Source organism: Euprymna scolopes, chromosome 7 (genome assembly GCF_053919585.1).
Source record: "Euprymna scolopes isolate OS-2025 chromosome 7, ASM5391958v1, whole genome shotgun sequence".
In the NCBI taxonomy this organism is placed as follows: Eukaryota; Metazoa; Mollusca; class Cephalopoda; order Sepiida; family Sepiolidae; genus Euprymna; species Euprymna scolopes.
Window position 1 is genome coordinate 138,578,982 of NC_136488.1, and position 16,151 is coordinate 138,595,132.

At 32.9% G+C, this 16,151-nt stretch overlaps 1 long non-coding RNA gene across 1 annotated transcript in view; it reads right to left on the reverse strand.

The window, feature by feature from the left end:
• The window catches only part of LOC145279999 (uncharacterized), a 50,087-nt gene that overhangs the window by 13,414 nt on the left and 20,522 nt on the right, over positions 1 to 16,151 (reverse strand). The gene's annotated exons all lie outside the window — the stretch shown is intronic.

Below are 16,151 nucleotides of genomic sequence, written 5' to 3' on the forward strand. Positions count from 1 at the left end.
CATACATACATACATACATGATGATGATTGCAACGTCTTTTCAGACGAGTGCCACTCCCTTAAAGTCCATGAGCCCAAAAAATGACTTCCATTGCCACAGGACCATTTTAATAAACAAATGCCTGAGGGAGTATCTATACACCGATGATGTTACAGAGTCTTAGCTTTGTATGACAGCTAAGTCGCACTCTCGGTTCAAAATGTTGAGATCCAGCAACAAGCAAGAGCAAGATAGCCAGCAACAAGTTAAACTGCAGACCAGCTTAATGCGGGTACTGGTCTCCCGCTTTATGGTTCTTTAAATCAGAGATTTGCTTTTCCTAGAAAGGTTGCCTTCACCACGGCTTACGGGAGCTCTCTCCACCCCAACACAAACATATATACACACAAACGCGCACGGTGCTAGTTGGCCGTTGACCCCCAAAAAAGGGTTCATTCGCCCTTTGGAAGGTCTTGCATACATACATACATACATACATACATACATACATACATACATAATACATACATAAATATCCCAAACATGTTTTTACTAATTGTAAGACAAACAAACAAACAGAAAAAAAAACAAACCAACAAACGAACAAATTTTGTGAGGTCCAGAAAAAGGCCAATGGACAAGCCGTACAAAAATGAAATATAAGCTCATGAACCAATTGTGGAGAAAATTAGAAAAAAGTTAATTCATCAATATAAAAAAAAATCAGGAAAATCCATTCAAAACCAATTTGTTTCTGAGTGAGAAAAAAGATAATCAGTTTCGAGAACATCCGAAAACTAACGAACGAACAAACGGATAGTGAGAATACCACAAGACATTTCATACGAATATCTGGGACCAGAAATGATTGGAATAATTATGAAAAAAAATGTATTAAGTACAATGTTTTGTAAATAATACGCTGTGTTCATAGCTTGACGCACTGAAATAATTTGACAGGGTCATGAAAGGTACTTATAATTGTTGTGGGATCTTATCTCTTATTTAAAAGCGATGTCAACTGAATCTTTTAAAGCTAGCAAGTTAAGCGAACTCGCACGATAAGATTGGTACGTACTAATCATGCACTTGAGCAGAGATAGATATTAACCTTAGGAGATATCAATTATAAAATACCCTTGAAGTTAACGGAACCGTATGAGAATCAGAGATCGTTATGAAGCAGTTTCACCGACCACGTTGGGTCGTATGCGTGTTTTCATATATGAAAAGAAAGAAAAAAACAATTTAACTGTATATCGGTTACCTATGGTATGCCTTTACGGGATTACAATTTGCACAACTGAACCACTTTTCTTTTTGCGGATCAAATATGTGATGAACCTTAGGAAAACGTTCACCGGAAACCACATTGAATTCTGGGTAAAAATTAGGATTAAAACACAAAAGGTAAAATATTCAAAGATTTTTCTTTTGTTTTATTTCGTTCATTTGCTTACATTTGAAGATTTTCGAACAGCAAATAATGTTATATAACCTTCTTCTTTATTAAATGGATAAAAACTTTTATTTCACTTTTGATTTGAATTTTAAATTTAAATTTTGATTCGTATTATTTGGATTCTTTTGGATGACTGTTCTCATCTTGAGTGTCAGTTTCACAACGTGTCTGTCGATGTAACCCTCGATCTTCTTTAGGTGTATTGTACAATTTTGTGTAAATTTTCTGCGCAAAATCTTTCTGTCAGTGACCCGTTGGTGAAAGTTACACTCTTTTCGAGGTTGAAGGTTCAATCCTCAGTACGGACTACATTGAGACTTCTATCGACGAAGCGAGAGCATGCTATCCTCGTGGATTAATTTAAAGGGTTCCGTTCGAAATTTCGCGTCGATTTCTGAGTTCGACAGAAAGACTTCCGAGTTCGACAGAAAGATTCCTGTTCGACAGAAATACGCGTGAATATGGTCGGAGGTTACATCGACCGAAACGTTGTAAAAATACCAATCAAGATGAGAACAGTAGTCCGAAGACTCCGAAGTGTCCAAAGAGTCGAAATAATACGAATAATCAATCCTCATCTCAGCAAGTCAGAAATAGATTTTTTTTGTATTGATTTAATAGAAAAATTATATAACACTAGCAGGACCTGTGGAAATTCCACAGGGGACTCATTCATATGTAATATATTGATGTTGGCATTCTGAAGATGTTCAGTGTAAATGGAAACGCTCTAATATAATTGTAGCTTTTTTGTTACAACTGCAAAAGTATTTATCTAAGCTAACAAGAATGCCCGGCAAATCCCAGTCGTAAAGTGATATGAGTTCCTTCAGCCACAATCGAAACCAAAACTTATGAAGACTTCTTGATAAAATTATTTATAAACAAAATAGATGACTTAAGTGCCATCAGCTATAATCGAAACCGACACCAAAACTTCTGAAGAATTCTTGGTAAAATTATTTATGACAAGAAATAGAAATACATAATAATTGAACGACCCGGATGTAAGCGTGACACAGAAAATAACACACACGCTATCTTACTAATATATAGTTTATTTGGTGTTATACATTCTTTAAATAACTTTAAGAAATAATGTAATAAAGTGAATACGTTTTAAATACTAAATACACTAAATGTCCCATTTAATTAAAAATTTGATGCGTTTTAAATACTAAAAAAACATAATTGAAAAATAGATGTCTATTAGTTATTGAATCAAGTAGATACGTTTTAATGACTAAATAAATGCCCCATAAAATTGCAAAAATCATTAAGTATAATAGATATTTTAATGATTTTAAATTTTGGCTTTATTGGTTCTATTGATTTTTGAAAAATATCATGTGATATTATTTAATATTCTACATCTTATAAATAACGTTACAAAATTATGTTTTCGAAGATATAAATAGTTTCTTCTCGTCTTTACAATCCTTTGACCGGATTAGAAAATAATAAAAAATAGTTTATCATCGTTTAAGCTCACGAATAGAAAACTTGTTTTTAAAAACATTGTTTGAAAAAAATTGAAAATCTATAATTTACGATGTCGATGTTGTTTAAGTGATGGGCTTTACGAAATTCCGCGAGAAAATAAATACTTTTTATTACCTCAAAAAGATTACTTTTTAATTATTAAATAAAGTAAATATATTTTGATAACTAAATAAAATAAATATTTGCTCAATTGTCATACAAGACATCTTTTAATTAATGAATAATATAAATATTTTAAGTGGTTAATTAAAACATTTACATTATTCATTAATTAAAAATGATAAAATATTTGTTACCTTTTTATTTCAATTGTAATAAAAGGCATCTTTTAATTATGGAATAATATAGATATTTTAATCACACACACACACACACACACACACACACACACACACACACACACACACACACACCCACACCCACACACACACCCACACACACACCCACACACAAACATATATATATATAATTTGATATTCCCCTCTGGACCAAATTACGGTAGGTTTGCAATAACAGATGCAACATTCAATTTTTTTATGTCTAAACTTTTACCTACCACCTTATGTAACTTTTGAACGCCGTTACAAACACATTTATTCGTTATAATAAAATCCTATCTTACATCCTACGAGCGATATTATCACAAGTGCCAAGATCTATATTCGAAGAAGTTCGTATTTTCCCCTCTACCTGAAAAGTCCTACCACTCTCCCAGTAAGGACCGGGTAAATATATAACCATTATAACTATATTGACCTTACATCCTTAGTAACTGGATCAAACACTCAGACACCTACAACTACCATTGCACTTCACTTTGTGGAAATAATAATTTCTCCCCAATAACATTCCGCCTATTCTCATTGGCGGCGACCATGAAATTCTATTGTTCCGGATTGTACAAAAACATACAAAAAAAACGAACACCACAGCTCTTAATCAATATGGCCGATCAATCGCCACACATTGTTTTAAATCATTTATACTTTACTATCGTCGCTTTTACTTTATTTTACAAACTGATGTTTACAAAAACATAACCATAACATTTAGTTAAAGATTAAACATTCCATTACGTATTATTTGGAGTAACATTATTTACACATAATTAAATAAAAAAAAAGTCGCAGCTTTCTTTTTATCATACCCGGTTCCGGCGTCCTAAATTAACCGATACTAAAATGAACTGATCTCTTTTTAAATCATTTATATTTTAATATCATCGCTTTTCCTTTATTTTACAGACTGATGTTTACAAAAATTAATTATAACATTCAGTTAAAAGTTACACATGCGATTACGCATTATTTGGAGTAACATTATTTACACATTAACGTTCTACTAAATTGAACACGTACTTTGTGACCATCGCCGAGAAACATATTGCGACAATATTTAAAAAAATACTTTTAAATGAATTTAATTAAATAGTTTTAATAGCCATTGAACTATTACTTTTATTAAAAAGTATTAGTTTAATTGTTATTAATAATAATTTTAGTAACTTAATTTTTGAAATAATTATAAATTAATAATTTAATAACTTAATTAAATAAATACCGTTTATCGACTGAATATATAAATACTTTCTGAAGAATTAATAAAATAAATACGTCTTAATATCTAAAATAGATATATTTATTAACCCAATAGATTAATAAGTTTTAATGATTTATAAATACATAATTTAATAACTTAAGTGAATACCTTTTAATGACTCGACAAATCAATATTTTTCAATGTCTTTAAAATAAATACTTTTAATGCTTTTAACAGAAATACTTTTAAAAATTAAAAGTTGTAAAACAGATATGTTTTACTGAGCAAAATAATAAAATATTTGTTAGCTTTTAATTATTTAATAAAATAAATATCTTTTGATGGATAAATAAAATATTTAACTGTGATTTAATCCCATGAATAGAAAAATCGTTTTTAAACACATTGTTTGAAAAAATTAAAAATATATAATTTACGATGTCGGTGTTGCTTAAGTGATGGTTTTTACGGAATTCCTTGAGAAAATAAATACTTTTAATTGGCTCAAAAAGATTACCTTTTAATTATTTAATAAAATAAATATCTTTTAATGACTAAATAAAATAAATATTTGTTCAGTTGTAATGATAAATATATTTTAATAATTGAATAATAAAGATATTTTAATGGGTTGATTAAAATAGATTACAAAATGCAGGTTGTAATAAAACACGCACTTAAAAGAACGGAAACAATTCACATCTGGATCATAAACCCTAACCCTAACCCTAACTCTAACCTAATACTAACTTTATCATGTCCGCAGTGATTATTATTCTGCATTTTATCCGGCGAGAAATGTGGGTATTATCGAATCCAACGTGGAAGGCTAGATTCTAACCCTCATCTAATCCTAACCCTAACATTATCCATGACCATAATCCTAGCTCTAACCTTAATCGTAGCCATAACCCTAACCTTAATCTAACTATACCCCCAACTCTACTTCTAACCATAACCCTAAACTAATCTTAATCCTAACTCTGAACCTAACCTTAGTCCTAACTGTTACTCTAACCCTAATCTAACCTTAAACCTAGCGCTAACCCAATCCTATCCCTAACCCTAATTTTAGCTTTAAACCTAATCGTAACCCTGTTCTAACACTAACTCCACTCCTAACCTTATTCTAATCTAATCTTAACCCTAACTTTAACCCGAACCCTAGACCTAACCTTACAAATGTCTAGACAGGACACATAAAAGTAGACCATGAGTGTGTATGCTACCTTGCATGGTTGGCGGGGTTATTATCTTTGTCAAACTCATTTTTACATATTTTTACATAAGATCTCAAGACTATCAACAAGGTTCTCGTCTCACTAGTGTAAGCGTAAGAATCTTCGGACATTTTTGTTTGTAGATAAAAAAGAAAAAAAAAACAAATAGTGCTGCAATGTCAATACCAATGGATTGTTGATACAAGGATAATCGAGCAATAGTTTAAAAGCTAAAGATAATGTTTGATCAGATAATCAAGAGGTAAACGTCATTCAGTCGGATTGGAAGTTGAAAAAAAAAAAAACTCTAGTTCGTTCTTATTGCTATCTCGAATTGATTACAAACATGATAAAGTGTGTTGTTATTTCTTTTTATTTTCTCATAAGAAAGACGCCATTTTGTAAGTAAAAATCCAATAAATTCAGTAACTAAGTCTCCTTTATGTAATTTTTTTCACACAAGGGTAAATTTAGATATATTTTTAATAGAGGTTGGGTGGGTGTCACTGCTAATCTTCTTCAACGATCTGGATTGGAACAAAAATTAAAATTTGCCGCAGTCTAAAAGATTTATCCTCCTCTAAATGAAGATAAAACATATACTACACTTTAACTTAATTTATTCACAAACGAAATAATATATATATATATATATATATATATATATATATATATATATATATATATATATATATATATATATATATATATACTAGCAAAAGTACCCGTCGTTGACTGGGTTCAAAAACAGCCTACAGAAAATGGACTCTGATTTATGAAAGTATGATAGGTTATGAAAAGGAAAGGTTGTAAAGAGACAGCTTCGAATTTGGGGGTATCACAATCAAAGCAAAATATGATGAAAGTAAAAATAAAATAGATAAACCCCATAATTTATTATACCATACCTGTTCACACTGAAACACTTAATACAATATTCTGTAGATCTATATTAAAAAACCTTGCTATGGAGGTTAGGCGCGAACGAACACCCCATAATTTTTTATACAATTTTTCTTCAAACTGAAACATGATTATCAAAGTATACTTACGCAGATAGATATGAAAAGTCTTTATTAAAGTTTGTGCCGATTTCCATTCTATGGAGTCCAGGCGCGAACACAGACCCCACAATTTTATTATACCATCCCTATTTAAGCTGAAACATACTTATCAAAGTATTATTAAGGCACATCTATATCCAAAACTTTTGTAAACGGTTTTTTTTTTTAATTTTTAAATTTTTTATTTCCATACTTTGTGGACCAGGCGCGAACGCAGACCCCACAATTTTAATGAACCACTGTTCTGCCAGATCAAACATGTCCATTCCTGTGTCTTGATACATCTTCTATCATTATATGAAATCAGTTTTCTATAATAGTCAACCATGTAGTAGCCTATTCGTTACCACACACACACACACACACACACACACACACACACACACACACACACACACACACACACAGACGTTCAGTTTTATATTATATATATATATATATATATATATACAGTGTACCCCCGAGATTAATTCGTTCCCGGATGAAGCTCGTATCTAAAATGTATTAAAATGGCACCATTAAGGAGACGTAGTGAAACACAACACACTCGACCACCTAGCGGTTGCATCTGGAAATTCGTAACTTGGATTTTCGTTCGTATGTAGGGGAGGATTTTTATCGAATTTCTCGTAACTCGGGTAGCTCGTATGTCCACTGTATATATATATATATATATATATATATATATATATATATATATATATATATATGTAAGTAAATTTTTGGTACAACAGAATGGAAGGAGAAATTTCAGAGGAAACATAATTTAATTTAAATACCAAAAAAAAAAACAAGAAATGGGCAGGTGAAATTAAAATTTTCCCTAAGGCCTTATCGTCTGACCCTCTAAGAGGAAACGTCAGAATGATAGATTAAAAACTAAGAAAACGAATGAGGGAAGAGGGGAATTTTGGTTACAGTTGGAAGAACAGTGGAGAAAAAAAAAAAAAAAAAATCTCACTGTTCAGGTGGTTTTAAATCAATGAATATCTCCAACTGATGTCTAAGAATCTTTTGTCTACACAGGCTAGGTCGAGAGTTGTTAATAACTAACGCCTCAATGATATTGAGATGATAGTTCGACCTAGCACTGTATAAAACAGAAAACCACCCATCGGCATATTGATCGGCACACCTATTTATACTCAACAGGTGATCGCCAATGGCAGACTCATGAGCCTGGGAGTGCCCGGATGCTCTCGAAACCTGGTGTAGTCGAATATCCCGAGGGATATGTTGGGATATTCTCATTTCTAATCTTTGGGACGTTTTGCCAACGTAGTCAGCTCCACACTGACAAACGAATTTATAAACAACAGAGTTCTTTTGAATGGTTGGCAAAACATCTTTACGAAAAGAAGAGAAAAAGGTTCGAGTTGTGTAAACTACTCTAAGCATAGTAGCTGGAAAACATCGTTGAGTAGCAGAAGAAATCCTTTTAACAATGGCCTTCCTTTAATTCTTTCATTCTCTCTGTTTCACTTGTTACTTCTCTTTTCGCAAAAGCGACGTGGTTGCTATGGAAACCAGTCATAAAAACGTCGCTCACCGTCTTACGGTTTTTTTTTTACGATTTCGAACACCAGTAAATTTATGATAACTTTTGTTTTACTGAACGAAAATTGAAATTTTTTTTTCACAATGTAGTCGAGAAGGTGATCTATAAACTGTAATAATTGTTTGAGATTTGATAAAAAAATGAGTGAGCGGTGAAGCTTTAAATCAGTTCTAAATGAATAAAACTGCCACTTAACCATTAACTCGGTAGTGTTTGAATGATATAACTTTCTAAATGTAATATATTCTTATGTTCTTGCTTGCGCCAGGTACCATATTTGGGATGCTATATATTTCGGGAAGTCATCCCCTCGTCAGGCGTGTGCTTGACTTTCAAACGTACGTGGTGGATTTGCTGGAGATCGATCTATTTCGCAGAATTTGGAAAAAATATATTTCATGTACAAATTAGGCACAAGGTCACCAAAATTGTACGCAGTGGACGGTGTCTGTGGTTATCCTTCGCTAATTCTAAAATTAACTAAACGCATTATTTTGTCCATTCTTTCAGTATTTGTTAATCACTTTCACGTCATCAGTAGCCAAAATACCACATTTATAAATCCCAGATTTATTTACTTCTGCTATATCCACCATGCCACACGCACTATACAGACTATTTTACATAATAAATTCTCAATGTATTAATTTATTTTTTATTGCGGACTATTATCATTTTTTCTTAGTTGTTGTTTCACGACGTTTCGGCTAACTATTCGTCTGGCCTTCGTCAGGTGGTAACCGCGACGGGATATAGACGTTGAATCTCTACGGTTCCATGTGAGAATTGTCTGAAGATAACGGTTTCAATCCTACCCAAAGCCGGCCAGAGACTTACTTGGCCAAAACGTGGTGAGACGACAACAACTACGGAAGGCAGTAATTGCAGTGAATACAGTTAGGAGATTCGGAGTTCCTATCCCGTTGTGGTTACCACCTAACGAAGGCCAAAGGAAGAGTTGGCCGAAACGTCGTGAAACAACAACTAAGAAAAGATGAGGATGATAGTCCGCAATAAATAAATTAATAAATAATACTCATCTCAATGATAAATTCCAACTAAATAATATTTTATTTTATTTACAAAAAATATTTTATATTTACAACTTTATAATGAATGCAGATGAGTGGGGTAGTACTGCCCCCCCCATTCTCCCCTCCCCCGCAAAATAAACAAATAAAATCAGGGGTAGGTTAGTAAGACCTCCCAAACCCTATTTAAAATTAGACTGCCTATTGTTTTTAATTTTTAAACTGAAGGTATAATTCGATCTCTAAATAGGAGTGATACATAAGTGTGATGAAATGAATAAGTATATAGACACGCTAATTTAATGTTCGTATTATGTTGATGCTTTCTATTCTCCTATTTGATAAATAGGATCTCCCGATCACCAAAAACGCAATGTAAAAAAAAAAAAAAAAAAAAAAGAAAACTGGTGTCGCTTTTGAGCCGTACGGGAAACTAAAATATATCTTCTTAGTCTTCTTACTAGGATCCAAGAGTAGTATCTGTCGGTTTAAAGATGGTGTAATGATATCGTGAGGTTTCTGTTCGCGCCGGGCGCCTACACAATGGAAATATGACACAGACTCCTATAAGGATATTGAAGATAAACCGTAATAACCAGATATATTATGATACTACATTTACCAGATTACACACACACACACACACACACACACACACACACACACACACACACACACACACACACACATATATATATATATATATAAACAATTTTGTTAGATTCCAAAGTGCAAGATTTTATTCATTTATTCATCTTGACAATCACATATTCAAAATAAAAACTTCGGTACATTTTCTTTTTACAAAGGAATCACCACTTACCAAGACCTGGTGGCCACTCGAGGATAAGAGTTAATGAGTGTACAGTAGTCAATGGGAAAATGTAGTAATCGTTAATAGTGGAAATTTGGTAAATTCAATTACTTAAGAGGATGGCTCATCAAAAACTTGTTTACATTAGACTTGAAGACAACCATTTTGTAGTCAGTTAAAAAACAGAAAAACGGAACGGAGTTCCACAGGCGTGCAGTTCTAAAAAAGAAACCTTGTTCATGGAATCTAGGTTTACGTTTAGGCACAGATAAAGAGTGGGGGGATTATTGATAGTAGTTTAAGCCAGACGAGTGTTTTTCGTGAAAGTCAGACCAGGGGAACCATAGATTGGAGCTCAGACGAGAACTTGCCATGAAAATAACAATAAAGCAGAGACAGGCTCGCACCGTCTCTTCTGTGGGAAAGAGGTTGCAAGGAAACGAAAAGGGCATCTGCTACTAGGCTACGAAGTGTATTTTGAATTATGTCAAGGCAGGATAAGATGCTTCTAGCAGCGCCTGCCCAGATATGGCAACAGTACTCCATCCTCTTATACAGGTAGAGAATTGCGTCAGCAGTGAGATATCTATTGAAGGTGCAGAACAATCCAACCATTTTTCCAGCAGCCTTGACAATGGATTTAATGTACGTGTTCCATCTCAGATCAGGAGTAAAGGTCAGACCTAAATGCTTGTCAAAACATGGAGCCTCCACAAGGCAAGAGCCATTCATTTCAATTGATGCGAGACAGCTATCAGAGCGTTGATGATAGAAAGATAGAAGCTTGGTTTTAGATGCATTAAAATTAACCAGTCACCTCTTTCCCCATTGCACCACGTGATAAAGATCAGAGGAGAGAGAATCAGAGAGAACATGGTCGTTTACGACCTTTGAAGTGTTGTTATAGATGGCAGTGTCGTCAGAATAAATGTCAACGAATGATCTTAGGATGTGATTTAGGAGATCATTAATACTGGGAGCTTCTGATTTCGCCCATTAACCACTACTTTTATGAATGGATCAGAGAGAAATGCTTAAATAATTGAAAAGATATTTCCAGCTAAAACCGTAGCTGGAGATTTTGTGGAGTAGACCTTTACGCCATACCCTATCAAATGCCTTTGATATGTCAAGGGAAATTGCTAGAAAAAAAAAGCATCAGTCGAGAGATTCCCTAATCCTATGAGATATAACTGTTAGCACATCTGCTCTGGGTCTAGCAGAACGGAAACCATATTTCATGTTACTCAGGATGTTATTTCTGCTGAAGTGGTCAACTACTTCTCTATTTAACACATATTCCAGCAATTTACTCATAACGCACAGGAGACTAATTGGTCTGTATTGTAAGGGAGATAACCGATCACATGAATTTTTAAATACAGGACATACTGATGAGGTTTTCCAAGGTGCTTGGAAGCAACATTTTATAGATGAAAATTGTTTTTGTGCGAACACGATCAGTTCCAACTCCTCATTCACAGGTAACATGAATTAAAATAAATACATAAAAGATACTGCCAAGTCTGCTGTAAAGAAAGTAGGTTTCCTCTATTAGGTTAGGGAATTTCTCACTATTACTAATATCTCTATAAAGTCTCCATTTGCTTGTGCATGGAGTGTTGTTGAAATATCTGGTCTAGTTCGCTGGGGCTGATAGCAGTAGCAACGCATAAAAATATGCATATGGCCAAGCCGGCTGGCCAAGTGACGTCACAGCAGAGATAAAAGGACACACATGTTCGGAGAGGTGGTGTTTGGAGAAGCTGTGTTCAGAAAAGCGCGTTTTCGAGACACGTGGATGGCGCCACAGGAGAAACGAGAAGGAGAAATTAAAATCTTAAATATTTAGAAAAAAATTGTTGCAGGAAATACCAGATATAAAGGAAGAAAGTAAGTCGAGTTGTTTTTTTTTTCCTTTCCTCGGTTTCTTTGATATAACGACTACGTCACATTGATTTGTAAAAGAGAATCAAAAGAAGAATATCCAATACACCCAATGTGCCCGTATGGTTAAGGTTAGGTTTTTTTTTTTTTTAACTTTTGTTTTTTCGTTTTTAAAAACAATTTTTAAGAGTTGTTTTTTTGTTATTTAAATAAGATTTTCCAAAAAATTTTTCATAGAAATATGTTTTATATGATATTTCGAGAAAGATCTCTTCGTCAGACATTTATTTGACTTTGGTTCAGACACGCTTCTGTAAACAGTAACAGTCTCGCAGCAAACAATAGCCTGGAACATGGGAACAAAACAAAAACAGATAATATATATATATATATATATATATATATATATATATATATATATTACAATGGAAAAAGGCGAGTATGAAAAGTAATATAGTTAAGCTTAAACATAGAAAAGTAAAGGACTAGTTGTTAAAACTGAAAAATAAAACGACAAGATATTCTAATAAAAATATAATAAATTTATAACTTAAAATATTGCAGTATTAAGAATTGATTATATAATATTATAAATTGAATTAAAAAAATCTTAATGCTGCAATATTTTAAGTTATAAATTTATTATATTTTTTACCAGATTATTTTTTTCTTTTTCTTTTCCAGTTTTAACAACTAGACCTTTACTTTTCCATGCTTAAGCTTAACCATATTACTTTTCATGCTCGCATTTTTCTATTGTAATCCATGATTTTTCCAGGCTTCCAGTAAATTCATTTGTTCTTTGTTTAATTTCAGTCTTATTTTTTTGCCTGCATAAACATAACATCCACATATGTAATAGCAATGTACGGCACTCGTCTGCTTTGATTCTCTCTGTTTCACTTGTTACTTCTCTTTTCGCGAGGGCGGTTAATTGGTAGCAATAGTAGTCGCGAAGCGAAGATGTTGCTATGCAAACCAGTCATAAACAACGTTGCTCATTTTACGTTGTTTTTTTTTTTTTTACGATTTTGAACACCAGTAAATTCATCATAACATTTGTTTAACTGAACGAAAATTTAACATGTTTTTTCACAATATTACTGTGAAGGTGATCTATAAACAGCAATAAGTGTTTGAAATTTGGTCGAAAAATGAGTAAGCGGTGAAGATTTAAAGCAGTTCTAAATGACTAAAACTGCTACTTAACCATATATTTAAACAATACCGTATTTGAATATATATATATATATATATATATATATATATATATACATATATATATATGTATATATATTAGTGGCAAGACCACAGGGAAGACAACAAAAGCAGTAAAGCTAAAGCTGGCATACCAGGACACTATACATACAAATGTAGGCAAATTTGTGCATATTTTATTGGTTTGAAAATATAGATTCTTTTTTTTTTTTTTTTTTTTTACTAATTATAAAAATTTAATCACAGAATAGTATAATAATCTCCAAAAAGCCTGCAAATTTTCATGTAGTTTCATTTCATAGAACCAAAAATATGAACATTTCAATATTAAATTTAGCTCCCAGTATAGATATATCAATTAATTTCCAACGACTTTTCGGTTTTTGAAATGAAACAGGGTCATACATTTCATTACATCAAAAATATATTTTCAAATATTTGTACTGGTCTCTTGTTTTCTTAATTTCATTCATCCAGAGGAAGTCTCGCAATAAAGGCGAAACGTCGATGGACACATTACTCGGGTTGTTCCTTTATATATATATATATATATATATATATATATATATATATATATATATATATATATATATATATATATATATAAATATACTACCTTTTCTGGCAATTTTATGTTCCAAATCTCAGCGAGTATTGGTCAGAATTAAAAAAATGAAGGCTGGTTGGAAAGGTAATGACCTAAATTGTGTAGTGGGCTATGTAACATTTGCCCTTAAGTTCGCACATTAAAGGGATCATTCATCACCCAGAGCCTATTTTAGCACTCTTTTTTTACAGCCATAAAATGTTTCAATCATAGTCATTTATTTTCCTAGTTTTGCATATGAATTACAAAATATCTAATAAATCCCCTAAAACTCTGGCGTTGATCGAGGCTGCGGGTGATTACAACTTGCTGCTATAGTTTCAAATCATCTGAAATAACAGCAAGGGGAGACTTGATTCTATTTATTTCTCATATGTTATATCTCCCCTCTTTGGTTTTCATATATAAAATAAATTTCACAGTGTATAAGGATTATTTGATACTGGAGATATTCATAATCGTACCCTATTTCTAAAAGAGGAGAGATATAACATATGAGAAATATTTAGAAAGATCATATATATATATATATATATATATATATATATATATATATATATATATATATATATATATATATGAACTCTTTTTGGGGGTCAACGGCCAACTAGCACCGTGTGTGTTTGTGTGTATGTATGTGTGCGTTGGGGTGGAGAGGGCTCCCGTAAGCCGTGGTGAAGGCAACCTTTCTAGGAGAAGCAAATCTCTAATTTAAAAAAAACATAAAGCGGGAGACCAGTACCCGTATTAAGCTGGTCTGCTGTTTAACTTGTTGCTGGCTATCATGCTCTTGCTTGTTGCTGGATCTCAACATTTTGAACCGAGAGAGAGACTTAGCTGTCGTACAAAGCTAAGACTCAGTAACATCATCTGTGTATAGATACTCCCTCACATATTTGTCTATTAAAAATGGTCCTGTGGCGAGGGAAGTCATTTTTGGGCTCGTATCTGAGGAAGTGGCACTCTTCTGACAAGACGTTGCAATCATTATATATATATATATATATATATATATATATATATACATATATATATATATATATATAAATGAATATGTAAATATAAATATCGAAGTTAATACGGACAATAGTCTGAAAAGAAAAATGTAAATACTAATTTCAATGTTGACCGTATTTATGACGTTACAGAAGAACCCCGGGATACGGTGGCCCAGGGATACGGTTTTTTCAGTTTACGATGTGGAATACGATGTTTTTCAGTCCCTTGGTTACGCTATTTGCCCCGCGTTACGGTGTTATTCATAATGTTGTTTGATCATATACATGTGTATTATATACTGTAACTGTACGGCATTTTTTAGAACTAATTTTTAATGCCGTATCCCGGGGTTCTACTGTATTGGACAATCTCTTCCTTTAGATTTTTTTTTTAACAAAGTTTATTGCTTTTTATCTTTTGTCTTGTAAAAACGTGTAGTGAATTACAAAATGGACGGTATGATGTCGTATAAAGTTTTGCCGCTTTCATTATGAGAGTTACGACTACTTGTTGCCGATTAAAAAGAATAATTTATTATTATTTATTTTTTTTCTTTTGTGAAATGTTTCTTTCTTTTCGAAACGTGTGACCATTGTTGCTAAGCCTGTGACTACGTCTCTCATTCGTGTGCTGGTATGTGCCAGTGACTATAAGCCTAAGTTTGCTTTTTTTTTTCGGCCCTTCCCCTAAAACCAAAAAACAAAAAAACAAAACAAAAAAAAAAAAAGCAAGGAGCCGTATAAGAAATAATCGTATTGTATTAGGCAACGACCAATTCAGTCGGTTAGTGTGAACCCCGGCTGATTCGTTGGCACCCACTGCTGTCAACTGTTGCAATGATTTCGACTGCCTTTACCCCGGCTACCTTTTCGAGTACTATACCTAGCTAGTAACAGAGATTAGTTTACAGATCAGAGTATAACGAGAGAGAGAGAGAGAGAGAGAGAGAGAGAGAGAGAGAGAGAGAGAGAGAGAGAGAGAAATAGCTGTGCATACAATCAGCTGAAAATCCTAATCAATCCCCGGACCATTACCCATGCAGTCCACTCCTTTGGTCGACAGTTACACATACAAGACAACAACAATGGACAAAACACTAAAAAAAAGAAAAAAAGAAAAAAAAAAGGGAGAGAATATCACTTTCCCGTTAAGGTAAACACTAATAAACTAAACAGGTGATTGTGTGTAAATATACACGGCGATTGAGCGCAGCAGCGTTATCCCCGTTGCTGTTGCGCACATACGGCACATCAACCAGACTTTCCTCCT